Source organism: Ovis aries, chromosome 7, assembly GCF_016772045.2.
Source record: "Ovis aries strain OAR_USU_Benz2616 breed Rambouillet chromosome 7, ARS-UI_Ramb_v3.0, whole genome shotgun sequence".
Lineage (NCBI taxonomy): Eukaryota > Metazoa > Chordata > Mammalia > Artiodactyla > Bovidae > Ovis > Ovis aries.
Genome location: NC_056060.1, coordinates 30,758,724 through 30,773,175, shown reverse-complemented (window position 1 = coordinate 30,773,175; position 14,452 = coordinate 30,758,724). Strand labels below are relative to the sequence as shown.

The 14,452-nt window shown below is 39.4% G+C and overlaps 1 protein-coding gene across 10 annotated transcripts in view; it reads left to right on the top strand.

Annotated features, from left to right (window-relative positions):
* Nucleotides 1-14,452, top strand: part of MEIS2 (Meis homeobox 2) — a 222,269-nt gene that overhangs the window by 201,940 nt on the left and 5,877 nt on the right. The gene's annotated exons all lie outside the window — the stretch shown is intronic.

Here is a 14,452-nt window from a genome sequence, read left to right as displayed (position 1 = left end):
ATCTCATCCTCTGTTGTCCCCTTCTCCTGCCCTCAATCTTTCCCAGCATCAGGGTCTTTTCAAATGAGTCAGCTCTTCGTATCAGGTGGCCAAAGTATTGGAGTTTCAGCTTCAGCATCATTCCTACCAATGAACACCCAGAACTGATCTCCTTTAGGGTGGACTAGTTGGATCTCCTTGCAGTCCAAGGGACTCTCAAGAATCTTCTCCAACACCACAGTTCAAAAGCATCAATTCTTCAGCACTCAGCTTTCTTTAGCGTCCAACTTTCACATCCATACATGACCACTGGAAAAACCATAGCCTTGACTAGACGGACCTTTGTGGACAAAGTAATGTCTCTGCTTTTTAATATGCTGTCATTTCATCCAGGCTTCAGCTATTCAGCCACTTGCAAAATGAGGACAGAAAATTCCTCTGGGCTCTTCCATTCTCAATTTGACATTATTTCTAAGACACAGGAACCCTATTTTCATTGTCATTTGGTTAGCACTTCACCATACATTTTACTGAAGATGTACTGTATGTTTGACATGCTTTCAGTAACGTAGAATTAAGATGTGGCCCTGGCCTCTGAGACTACCCGGTGAGAAGCTAGATATATACATTATGATTTTAGTAGATGCTAAAGATGCTGAATAGATGCTGAGATGGATCTCTGAACTAGGTGCAACTGACTGAAGAAGTGCTTCTGACTCAAACTATGGAACCTGGGAAGTTACCTCAAAAAGATATTCTCTGATAAGAATATTGAAGGGTGTGTTTACCAGACAGCCATGAGAGAAAGGCCCCAAAGACAGAAGAAATAGTATGTTCCTAGGTAGTTGGCCTATTAACTTTATACTTATTAATTGTCTTTTTGTTTATATGTACATAACTGTATAGCAGTTAAACCAATTTCTAAATTAAATTATTTTATGTTACTTTATCTTTACTATGAAAATGTAGAAAATTCAAATGCTATCATTTCTATTTCTAATAGTTAGGCCACTTTAGCGAATTCTGATAAGTGTGAGATGTGAATATGCAAAAAATTCCTTTCAAATTGCAGTACACAGTGTTTGCTTCTTTGTCTGTTGGTGACTGTAGCTGAGTGTGGAATACAGGAATCAAAGGTTGATGTCTTTATTTCTCTGCAATTCGAGGGAAAGAAATCCACTAACTAACCCTCTAAAGCTAAAATATTTAAGGACTAAAGCAGATGTGGCATAACTGCTGGTTTGCTAAGTCTCTTGTGATTTATAAAGATATATTTTATGTCTTTTATGATTACGGGATGATGCTAAAAATTTTGTGGGTAGTAATACCGTCACGTTGGGAAGACTGTATATAACATCTCTGAAGAAGATACAGAATGCTACCCAGCTGCAAATCAAAGTAAAAAGATGTTTAATTTGTTATAAGGAAAGGCAGTCAAGAAATTTTATCTGGAATTTGGTCTTTGATGTCTGGTCATCATAAATGTGAGGACATTATTAAGTCATGTATTTATGAAAAGATTTTTTTTTTTGCCTCTTGACATCATGGGATATGTTTTCATAATATATTTTTAAAAATTATTGTTAGATGTATAGCTATTAGAAATATAGTTTATTTAAAGTGACTTTGAAATTTTCCAAATCTTTGATTTTTTCCCCCCTTTGGCACCTGGACTAGATGCCAGTAGAAACTGGTTAAATAACATGTTTTAAACAGGAAAACTGTACCCTATATACATATTTATAATACTTTGTTAGATCTTTCTTTAATATTACTTGACTTTCTGTGTTTTAATCTCTTTTTTTTTTTTTGGATTTTGGGCTGGAGCCACTCTAAAGCTTAACACCTAGGAGATTTCTCACTTATGGTTCCCTTTAAAAGTGCTAAAATCTCAGCCTCTCAAACAAGAGACCAAGCTACAATTTAAAGAAAGCAGTAGTATTGATAAAGGGCCCTAAGAATGTTGCCACCTTCCAAATGTGTCTTCTGCCACATTCTTTCTTTTAAACCAGCAGGAGAGTTGGAAGAAGGATAAGAGGCTGGCCCGTACAAACACTCCTGGCATGCCATGCTGGTCTCTGAGGTCTCCCCTGCTGCTTTAGAAAAAGGAGCCCTACAGACAAATGAAAGGCCCATGGGGACATTCTCATGCAAGCCCCTTCCTGCCAAACACCAAGTGGCTTTAGATTGTTGGTGTTGGTGTGGTTTGGCCTGAGTTGAAGAATAGAGACTTGAGAACCATTTGTTTCCACACCGTTTTGGGTGAAGTGCTATATTTTTCACTTTAAAAGCCCATTTAAAAAGAAAAATATGGTTTGAAAGGAGGACACAATTTGGAAGCCATCACACTTAATGGAGTCCCTTTTCAGTGTAACACTTTGTACTATCAATTCTCTTCTAAATTGTTGTCACCACCTGGAGAAAACCCACCCTTGATTGTCTTACCACTCTTGCTTAAAAACACCATCTTCTGTATATTTTTCCTATTTCAGATTTTTAAAACTTTTTTGTGAATTCCACCAAGTATGAAGTGTACACAGTGTGCCAGGGACATATTACCATCAGCTTCCAATTACACAGATTATCTCAGAATTAAAAGAAAAACCAGCAAGCTGGACCTAATAGGAATAAAGGCTTTTACTGACAATTAATTAACAATTGACCAGACATTGTTAGATAATGGACTTCATAAAGTCTGGAGGATGTAGGAAGAAGAAGTAATTTTTTGGAACTAGACAGGCAGTTGATTGGGCTTCCCAGGTAGTGCTAGCAGTAAAGAACCCGCCTGTCAATGCAGGAGACATAAGAGACTGGGGTTCCATCCCTGCACTGGGAAGATCCCCTGGAGGACGGTGTGACAACCCAGTCCAGTATGCTTGCCTGGAGAATCCCATGGATAGAGGAGCCTGGAGGGCTATGATTCATAGAGTCACAAGGAGTCAGACACGACTGAAGTGACTTAGTACGCCTGCAGGTACTTTATTATACTTGTTGCCGCAGTCTGAAATATTCATCTAGTTTTGGAGTTTTGAAGAGACGAGAGGGTTTTGAAGTTAAAGTCGCTTCTTTCCAACCGTTCACTCTCTTTTTGTCCTTTATCTTGAGTGGCCTGCCTAGTTTCTCAGCCTGAAAGTCCCACTGTCAACTCAAAGGTAACTTTTAGAAAATAGAGTTTGTGCCCCCTTACCATAACAAGTAGGAATTCCTCTGAAATTTCCAATTTTTATCAAATGAATACTATAGCATTCCAGACATAGATTCTCAAGTTTATCCTCTTACAATAGCACTTCTATTTGTATCTCTTCTTTGCTATCTAAACACAATTCATCAGCAGTTCTCCAAGCCACAGGTCCCACTTCTTTTGTATTTCTACCGACTTAGTCTGAGTATACATTTCCCTCTTCTGCTTGGAATATAACAGCTTTCTACCATTGAGCTTCTTGCTTCTCATCAGCTCATATGTAGCCCTTAGAATAGATCTTCCTCAAGCACTGTATTTTGTCTATCATTCTACTCTTTAGGAATTTCAGAGGTTCAATTTGTTACTCAAGAACTTCCACCTGGGTGGGGGAAATAGGGAAATATTGGTCAAAGGATGCAAACTTCTAGCTTCAAGATGAGAAAGTTCTAGAAGTCCAGTGCAAAGGCAGGTGATGATAATTAACAGCCTTATGTATTTGAAAGTTGCTAAGAGAATAGATCTTAAATGTTCTTGCAGTGAAAAAGAAGTGGTAATTATGTGATGTGATGGAGGTGTCAGATAATCATTTTGTAATATGAATGTGTCAAATCAACACTACCTTAAGTTTATACAATATTACATGTCAGACTTGTTCAGTCGCTCAGTTGTGTCCACCTCTTTGTGACCCCATGAACTGCAGCATGCCAGGGTTCCCTGTCTTTCACTATCTCCTGCAGTTTGCTCAGACTCGTCCGTCGACTCAGTGATGCCATCCAATTATCTCATCCTCTGTCACCCCCTTCTCCTCCTGCCCCCAATCTTTCCTGGTATCAGGATCTTTTCCAATGAGTCAGCTATTTGCATCAGGTGGCCAAAGTATTGGAGCTTCAAGATCAGTCCTTCCAATGAATATTCAGTGTCGATTTCCTTTAGGATTGACTGGTTTGATCTCCTTGCTATCCAAGGGACTCTCAAGAGTCTTCTCCAGCACTGCAATTTGAAACCATCAATTCTTTGGTGTTCAGCCTTCTTTATATGGTCCAACTCCCATATTCACACATGACTACTGGAAAAACAGTAGCTTTGACTATGTCAGGGAAGGTTTGACTGTGTCAGACCTTTGGTGGCAAAGTGATGTCTCTGTTTTTTAATATGCTGTCTAGCTTTTCTTCCAAGGAGCAAGTGTCTTTTAATTTCATGGCTGTAGTCACCATCCACAGTGATTTTTGGAGCCCAAGTCACTATTTCCACTTTTCCCCCATCTATTTGCCATGATGATAGGACTGGATGACATGATCTTAGTTTTTAAATGCTGCATTTTAAGCCAGCTTTTTCATTCTCCTCTTTCACGCTCATCGGATATCTGACATTGTTGATACTTCTCCAAGCAGTCTTGATGAAAAAATAAAGGTGCCTCCCCTAGCTTGTATATTAACTGTGGTTGTGTTAAACCACAAAACCAGGAGCCTGTCAGAATTCAGTGCCTGCACCCTCCCTTGCACACATTGGGCCTTAGTCTACTTCAATGTCTTCACACACACCATTTCCATATTTCCTTCTTTCTCAATAATCTATACTATTTTAATCTGGTCCAACTTCCCTCCTCCAAGAAGATGATGATTAACTTGACTTCTGACTTCTCTTTTGACCCCATCACACTTATTTACTGAGTGTGGACCATGTTTATTTAGGATTAAGATGTATTCTCAAATTGGGCTCTTTGATTTGTTACTGTAGTTGTGAACAGTAAAATTCTTTAAAGGCATAAGTTGCATTTTCAAAATTTTAAATATATAGGTGGACATAGAGTCATATAACGATATATTCTCATATTATATATAAGTTCTTATTATATATGACCTTGTGATACTTTGTCATTAAACTTGTCTTTTGTTAGATATACTGCATAGAAGTTATCAGTGTGTGATGCATGTATAGGTTACTGTGGACCTTAAAAATTATTCATTCTAAATTTTTTAGAATTGAAAAAGGATGAAAATAGGCCATACGGAATCCCTGCTTCTTTATACCTTGCTGCCCTTCCTATCCTCTATCTTCCCACCAGCCCCCAACTCTGGGACCTGTACGCAGTCCCAGAGAAAACTCTACTAGGATAATCCTCTAAACACTGAAGAGGTTTGTCCTGAGTAACTGTTGATTGACCAAAGGGGAACATAGGGTAGAGCAAGGAACGAGGTTTTGAAAAAAGTCTGTTCATCCTGGTGAAAGTGAGAAAGCGGAGAAGAGAGCAAACACTAGAACATGGCTTGATGGCAAAAAAAGATGTTTAAACAGCCATTCTTTTCTCCTTCGTTTTCAGCATTCCTGCCACCCACAGAATTTCTGTCTATGACCTATGTGGGTATATGTCTACATATCCTAGAGTTGGTAACCCTTTTTACCCTTCCTTCCAGCAGCCACACAGAAAACTTAGCCAGGTGTTAATCTCTGCAGTTTATTGCCTGATATGTGTATGTGTGTACACACATACACATACATGTATGTGTATACACACATGTACACATACATACTTGCATATGATTACTGACTTCTCACAGCTTATCTCAAGGCCACATTGTTTCCTGTCCCACTTGGTTGACAGGGCATCTCTGACATGACAGATGTATCCACTAAGAACAGGATCGTGCATTTGAAACCAGTTTAATTCTTAGCAAGGCGATGCATATGGCTTATGGAGATTTTGTTGTTGATTTTTTTTCCTTATATATTACTCAGGGAAGCCTGTGTCAGTATAAATCAGTGGTAACGAAATCAACATTATGGCATCTTTGATACTGCATTTGCAAAAGCCTTTCTGGATGTTGTTTAATTCAAGGCTTAATGATTGATATTGTAGACAGTGAATAAACATTTTTGATGGATCTGTTTGCTCACAGATTTAAAAAAGTGAATCCCTTTTTCTCTTGGATTTAAAGAGTGTAATGCCATTGAAGAGGAAACAGTTCACATGTGGTCATCACAGGTTGGTGGCAACAAAAGTAGAAACCCACTTAGGGTAAAATTTGCTGTCAGGAAAAATGGAGCATTCTTTCTGAACTCAGGAACGTGGTTCATGCGAGCTTGCTTGTGGATGGTTGCTACAATAAGGCTCCTTTCATACAGGTGTGTTTATGCCCCAGGCTTGCTGGCCACAGTCCATTCCATTTACAGAAGCTGAATTAAACAATAACTACCGCATTGCAAAAAATGGTGGGGAGGGGGGAGGGGGGGAAAGGTGAGCGTCAAAGGAGATGCCTGAGAGCTTTGTTCGGGCCAAGAAAAACCCTGTTGCAGTTGTCAGAGCTTGTTGATGTTGCTGGGAACGGCACTTTTTTTTTCTCCTGGATTTTGTGGTTCTGCCTTAGGAAAGAAAGTAAAATAGAACGGAAGAACAAAGTCCTACTCTATAAATCAGCAGCTGCTCCTTGCCAGATCAAAGGAGTGACATTTTTGCTCCTGGACTACTTGTCCACTTGAGGGCTTGACAGGCAGCTAACAGCTGGCCTGCTAGACTGTATGGGAGATTCCGCCTACATCTTCTTCCCAGCAGATGACAAGCTAATCAGAGAGATATCCATAGCATAGGGCATGTGAGTGCACCTTGATCTCCTCAAACATAGCTGATACATAATTGCTAAACAGCTTGGTATATTTTTTGGCAAGTTAATGCTCAGGTGGCTTCCACTGAGAAGTAGGATAGAGAATTAATACTCCCATCAAAGGGGGTCTTGAAAGCTAAGAAATGCTAGATTTGTAAGGATCTCCTCCTGTTAGCATGAATTAGTAAGTGGCTAGGAACATGATGAGAACCAGCTAAAATGTGTGTAACTGATTGTCAAGTGACTGGTTGATTTTTTCGAAGCCCAGTCAGGCAATAAGGTTCAGATAGATGAACAGGGACTTCATAATTGGAAATTTTGAAGATGATTACTCCTGTTTTTTTATGCTGATAGAACTGAATAAAGTTATAGATGTATCTTCCGTGTCTGCAAAGAATTGTTTTCAGAAGCACTATTAGGAGTATAGGTATACAGATCTGGAATTTTAATGTCAGTAGTAAAACTTTCAAAGTAATTCAATTTCTAGTTGATTTCCATCTGCAATAAATCATGTACAGAATGAGGTAATACACTACAACTTATGTCTATTGACTTAGTATTTTATCTTTAAGAGGATAGATTCTAGATATGAATAGCTAAGGAAGTTTGCATATTTCCTCCTCCTTTGCTTTCAAGTAGCTTTGAAAGATCACTTTTATAGTGCATGATAAATAGCTACATATGAATAATCTGATGGTGTTCTGAAAGAGTAACAGTGCTTCAAAATCATAACCTGCTGGGATGTTTTGTTATTGAGTGTGATTATCCTTATGGAATAGTGTTTATTGTTCCTCAGTATTATAAAGAAAATAAAAGATAATTCCCTATCTTCAAGGAATTTCTCAAATACTTTTATTAAAAAGTCTCTACTATTGGCCATGTAAGCCTGAGTCGAATAGGATGCCAAATTCTCCAGGTCATTCTAAAGATTTTTTAAGTTATAAAAAACAGTCAAGCTTATTATTAAAAACTTAAACAGTGCAGAGCTACATGAAATAAAAACAGAAATCTACCATTTCCCTGCTATCCATTCCTGAGAGAGAACAGTTTCCACAAAAACACTTTTATCAGTCCAAATTTTCCTGTCGGAGGCACTGACAGAATGAAATGTATTAAATTACTCTAAATTGTTTGTTGCCCAAAACAAGTGATTAAAGGACTGTTTAGATGTGAGATACCTAAAGAGAATAGTGTGTGCATATTCACAGCTCCGGTTCTTGATTAAAACTTGATCTTTGCAAGTTTCTGTTCTTAGTGAGAGTACTAGATCGTGTATTTGGTATGTGACCTAGAGCAGGAATTCTCAAATTTAAATGTGCTGTGTCACCTGGAAATATTTTAGAATATTGATTCAGATTCATTAGTGCCAAGGTGTGTGCACGTGAAGTCACTTCAGTCGTGTCCGACTCTTTGCAACCCTATGGATTGTAGGCCACCAGGCTCCTCTGCCCAAGGGATTCTGCAGGCAGGAATATTGGAGTGGGTTGCCGTGCCCTCCTGCAGGGGATCTTCCCAACCCAGAGACTGGCAGATGGGTTCTTTACCACGAGCACCACCTGGGAAGTGCCAGGGTAGGGACCACTTATCTCTGTAGCTCTAATGAGCTTGAGTTGATGTTGATATGGTTGGTCCATGGAGCACCGAGTTGCAAGGATCCAAAGAATTGTTAAGAGAGTGATCCCAAAATAGTTCACCCCACTACCCTGCCCCCCAGCAGACACCCACTCCAGTGTCTAAAATCCCCACCATGACATTATATACTTGGATTAGCTGTAATCTCTGGGAAGACCCTACATGACATGAACACACGCTACCTTCAGGGGTACAGCACATTATTATCCTCTTATCAATCAGCTTGGCTTTGTTTTATGATAACCCACCGAGTGTTAATTATTACCTGTAAGAGAACAGAGCTCTTTAGGAGGGGGCATTGTATAGATACATTTTGAGTATAAGTTAACATTTAACAAGCCTTTACTATGTGCCAGGTACTGTGGCACAAAGATGTTACAAGCAATACCCTCCTTAATCCTCAAAATGATCTGGGCTCAACTATCACCCCAGCTTATAGATAGGAATCAAACTGAATCTTGGACGTTTACATAGACTTGCCCAAGGTGACACAGCAAGGAAAGGGCAGAAAATATGTTCCTATGCTCTTCATCACTTTGCTCTACAGAGAAGTCTGGAATATGGAACAATATCTGAGAAGGGTTTACCTAAAGTAGGGTATTTTAGTAAAGAACCTATGTGAGCCCTCCTATCTTGAAGGAAGAATTAAGATGAAATGATTTTGGGAAACCACAGTAGAAAGCTGTCGAAAGATAAGCATCACCTACTTGATCATTTTGCTCAGGGCTTTTCATGTCAGCATAAACACTCCACTACTCAAGGCATATTCGTAAAGCTACAAAAGGTGTGTGAGTCCAGGTGTGTGAGTCCAGATTAATATCATGTTTTCATATTGTAAACTTAGAAGTGTTAGTTCATGGTGTTTTGAGAGCTGTAGACTAATCTGTGTGTGTAGTCTGTCACTAAGTAGTGTCTGACTCTTTGCAACCCCGTGGACTATAGCCCACCAGGCTCCTCTGTCCATGGGATTTCAAAGGCAAGAATACCAGAGTGGGTTGCCATTTCTTTCTCCAGGGGATCTTCTCAACCCAGGGATCAAACCTGCATCTCCAGTAGACCAATCTCACCTCTATCAAATTAAAAATCAAGCTGTAGCTCTGGGAAATTGATTATGAACCATAACTGTGTCCCTAAATAACCCATGAATCTCATTCGTTTACCTTACATTGCTCATAATTGTGTGGGAGAAAAGACCCACTATCTGGCCGCCCATGAAAAATGCAGGTTTGAGACATGACTCAGTCATTTGTGTGTTGAGTACACATTCAAAGGTATTAAATCTGCTTAATTCACTGATTTAACCTTTTCAGTATATCTCACTGAGAAGACCCTCCTCTTAGCCATAACCACAGCACAGAGATAGACATGCTTTCTTCTTGAACTCAGAAAAGTCGAAGAAACTTAATAATGGACTTGTCCTGATTGAGACTTCACTGTTGTAAATCCCAACCAGTAGCAAGCTTTGTGAATAAGTACCTTCTCTGATGAGTTTTGGGGCAGAGAAAAGTGAAAAAACAGGTTTTTCATTTTTTAAAAGGTCCCCAATCACCAAGGTATTTGGACAATACCTCTTCCAAATTGATCTGATCTCATTTCAGCATTTCTACCTCTACTTTTCTGACCAGACCAATCCATGCGAAATCTTCACATCCAGGGATTCTTGATGCCTCCTCAGAGGGCTCAGGGCTGGCATCTTTCCAGCTGACTCCATGGAGGCCTACACTTTCTAACAAAAGGAATGCTGCCAAAAAGAATGGGTTACCAGGTGGGGAATGAAGTTAGTGAACCAGAAGGAGGGATTTATCAGCTATTTAAAAAAGATGGAGAAAAAGAAAGGAAAAGGAATCAACCAACAATCTGGAAAGATACCCAAGTCTACTTCTATCAATCTGAAGTATGCTTGGGAGTGAACACACTTTAAAAAGAAAATCACCATGGTCAGATTGCTTTGACAGGAAAGTTTGGCTTTTTTTTGTGGGGGTTAAGGTGGGGATGTGGGAGAGGTCTCCAGGAGACCTCTCTCCAAAAAGACAAGATGAGATTCAGTGATATTTTCCTCTCTTGGATTTATTCTTTTTATATATAAAAGAATCCATCTGCCAGGGCAGAAGACACAGGTTTGATTGTTTGATCCCTGGGTTGGGAAGATCCCCTGAAGAAGGAAATGTCAGCCAGCTCCAGCATTCTTGTCTTGGAAATCCCATGGATGGAGGAGCCTGGTGGGCTACAGTTCATGGGGTCACAAAGAGTCAGACATGGCCTAGCCTAAACACACGTGCACACATATACATACACAGATATATATTCACTCTAAGTTGACTCAAAAAGGCCTCATGATTCTTGGAACATCATTGAATTTATTGCTGTAATCAAGTTTATTTTTAAGCTAACCGTCTAAGTATATAATTTTTAAGGATCACACATACTAATGCATTTTCTATTTTGATAAAATTTAGTGAGAAAGTAGATAGTCTTAGTAGATCCTCTCCAAAGCTTTTGCATGAGCCTGTGTACTAACTTTGTGTTCAACACAAATCAATGGAAGTAGTGTATTTTAGGGTACTCATTCCCTAGGGAGTCACTAATGGAATTATCTCTAGCCCTTACAAAGTCACAGTGAGGCTAATGAATTTTTTTAAGTGGAATCTGGATAAGGGTTAGGCTCACTAGCACATTTTATTTATGGCGTTTATCAGAGGTGGCACATTTTACATGCAAGGTGTACAAACCTCAGAATGTTTTTAAGAGCTATTTAATATCTAAGAAGACTTTGTGATTTTGGGTTAAATAGTTTATACCAATAGAAAAGTATGTGTCCTCAACTTCAAAATCATTCTGGGATGACATTACAATTTAGAGCATTTTTTAATATCAGATACAGATGAAAAACCTAACAGTCTTTGGATTGGAAATAACTTGTGGGGGTTTTCATTAAAGTTGGGTGCAGCTTGCTGCATTTTGGTTAGTTGGATGTCTTCAGCAATTTTTCAAATGTTTTGGGTTTGGCAAAGTCCAAAATGTTTTTGCCAACACCCTCTTTTCCCCTTAGTTTTTAAACCCGTGTGAAATTCAAGGATAACTTAATCCATATGTGTCTGATTCATTTACACTTAACTCATCAAAATGTTATTTTGTAAGACCCATTTAATATCCAAGAAACCTTTTTGAGCCTTTTAAGATGTCTTTTGTCTTTGAACCAGTGAGTTGCATTTTTCCATATGAATGGAGCTTGGACCTTGAAAGATGGAAGATCAGGCAATTTTCAATTTAGACTTCAAATTTTAAGTAGATCAAAACTTGATATTCTGCTTATTGCTTGAGCACTGAATAACTTCATCTTAAAATACATATCAGAGAAGGTGGAAAAAACTTTCATGTCATCTAATTTGGGGGAAAGACCACATTTGGAAATTTCACATAAAGAAATTAAAAAAAATACTTTTAGTTTGATTTTTGTAAGTCTATAATTAAATGGCTTCATTTTATGTACATTGGGTGTGTTTTCTAAGAGTGGCCTATGGATCATCTGTGCAGTGGGAGTAATTTAATTTTTGAGTGTTGAAGTGTTCTTACAGTCAGCTTATTAACTGTTAATTTTGATAATGACATCTATGGTGTTCATAAGATAGCCTAGGATCAAGGGAGCTGACGGTTGGCAAGAGTTGTATGTTAAGAGAGTTCCGAAAAATTGGGACCCATATGTTTTACAAATTCTGTGTGATTTGAAAGAATGTGGTAGAATCAGGAATCTGGCAAGATATAGCACTATGGTTCATAAACATTGTTTGAGAACAACAGTTCAGAGAAACCCTAGCGAAAAAAGCAAAATCTCTCTGACCTGTTGTAAGAAGATCTAGTGAAAACCTTCAGAGGCCTCTCTGCCTATTTGTTTAGGAGAACTGGGCAAAGAAAGGCCATCATCATAACTGCTAGTGAACGTCCAGTTCATGCCATGGTAACTAGTTGAAAATGTAATACTGGAGTGGCATTTCCAAGTTCAGCACTTCTATAAAGACCTGTGAGCACACAGAATGCTTTTTTAATGTTCTGCATTGTTGTGGATCCCCCATTGAACAACCTTTTGAGAGGACCCCGTTTTTACTAATGTAAACATTCTGACGAGTATCCAAAGAAATGACCTTTGAGTGAACCTCTAACCTTCCCTGTAATTATTTGTTTGAAGACAGTGTGGAGCTCTCCTGCTGAGAACTAAGGACCATGATGCCTTGCAACTCTGTGAGGAAGGGAGTGTTTGGGGGAACTGTTGAGAAAGACATAAAGAAGGGAACAACCTCCAGATGTAAATAATAAAAGAGTAAAAGGGTGAAATTAAAAAGGGAAAAAATAGCAATTCGTTTTACCTAAAGAGTTGCTCTATAGGAAAAACAAAACCGGGATTACTAGTACCTAAGAGGTGAAAACCCTGCCATAGTGTGTCCTCCATTAGAAACTTCAAGGAGAAGAGGAAAGGTTTCTCCCACTCTTCTGAGCATCTCAATGGGTCATAATCTGAGCTGATGAAAGGAGTTTTCTGGTGCGACTCTCAGGTCAGTTGTCCTTGAAAGGTCCCAGTAAGAACAGCGAGGGAAAGAGTAGACCACTAAGATTTGAGGGGTGCTTCTAAAAGGCTTTGTGATCTATCTGATCAGCTATTCCTCAGCAACACTTAAAAGCGCCTGGAGGGAATATATACCTTTTCCACTCTCTTCTTTTTGTTTTCACCTCATATAACCTGTCACTTACTTGCCCAAACCTGAGGGGGTGTGACATTTTTGACAACCTGAGCTACAAGTACTTAAGTAATAAAGAAGTGCATTGTTTGCCAAACAAACGCCTTATGCAAAAGACTCCTTTGGTTTTCTCCCGGCTATTTTTCTTCAATGTAATTGTATTCCCACCAGAGTGCTCACAGGAGGCCTAAAAGGGTGTGGGCTGCTGTCCTCTGCAAAAGGGACTTCAACACCATAGGAGCACAGAGCTGCCAGCACACACTAGAATTTTCCTGGCTAATTTCAAAGAAGGAGCTTTCAGTTCCTGACTGCGACCCCATGCGAACTCATTAATCATGAAGTCCCCCTGCACTTAAGATTTGAAACTGGGAATACTGGGAATGAGCAAACTCCAGGAGATAGTGAAGGACAGGGGAGCTTGGTGTGCTGTAGTCCATGGGGTTGCAATACTGGGAAAGATCATCCATGGTTCTATTTTGAAGGAACAGCTAGCTATAGGCTAGGCAACCCCCTCCCTCCGTGTCCCCCCTGAAAATGCACAGCCAGTGAATCTTGTGCATCAGCTCAAGTGTGTGGGGAATGCATGTCATTAAATGCACGGGGACAGGGGTAACTCACAAATGGTAGAAAATTGGTTTGTTTTTATTAAATTTGGAGAAATAAAGGAGATTTCTTATCATCTTACTCTGTTTGTACATGAATATTTGATGGGCATTATTAAACATTAAAGTAACATGAAGTAGGCACTTATTTTTGGATTTCCAACAAAATTAGATCCAGGCTTCTAGACGAAATAACTGCTTCTCCTTTACATTCCTGTGATTCAGCCACCACCTGATTTGAAAATGTTTCTTAGACTCTAATATCAACCATGTGTACCTGAGGCTCTGTCTTTCTAGTGGGTTGAAAGGTGGCTGGGTTTATGGTTGGCAGTTACCTTTATCCCTGCCCTGGGTGTCCCAGCTTAGACTGGAAAGGCCGCCCCCAGCTGGCACTGACCTCTAAATGACCCCTAACTTTACAGGCTTAAACTGCAGGAGTTGCCGAAGAGCAGAAGTCTTTCTGGCCAGCACTTATTACTGCTGTGTTGGTGATAAAACTTCAGACAGCCTAATTGATGGCTTTGCTGACCTAACAATACCTTGTGAAAGCCGAGTGCCAGAGCCTGGTCTCCATTTATGACCAGCTGCAAGGGGAAGCGGGATCTCCCTATGATGGAGTTTAGGGAAAGGGGGAAAATCTTCCAGCCTGTGAACTTAAGATTCCGACTTGTTCAAGAGGCAGAAGCACAGTTGCAAATTAATACAAGTTTTCGCAGGGAAAACTTTTTT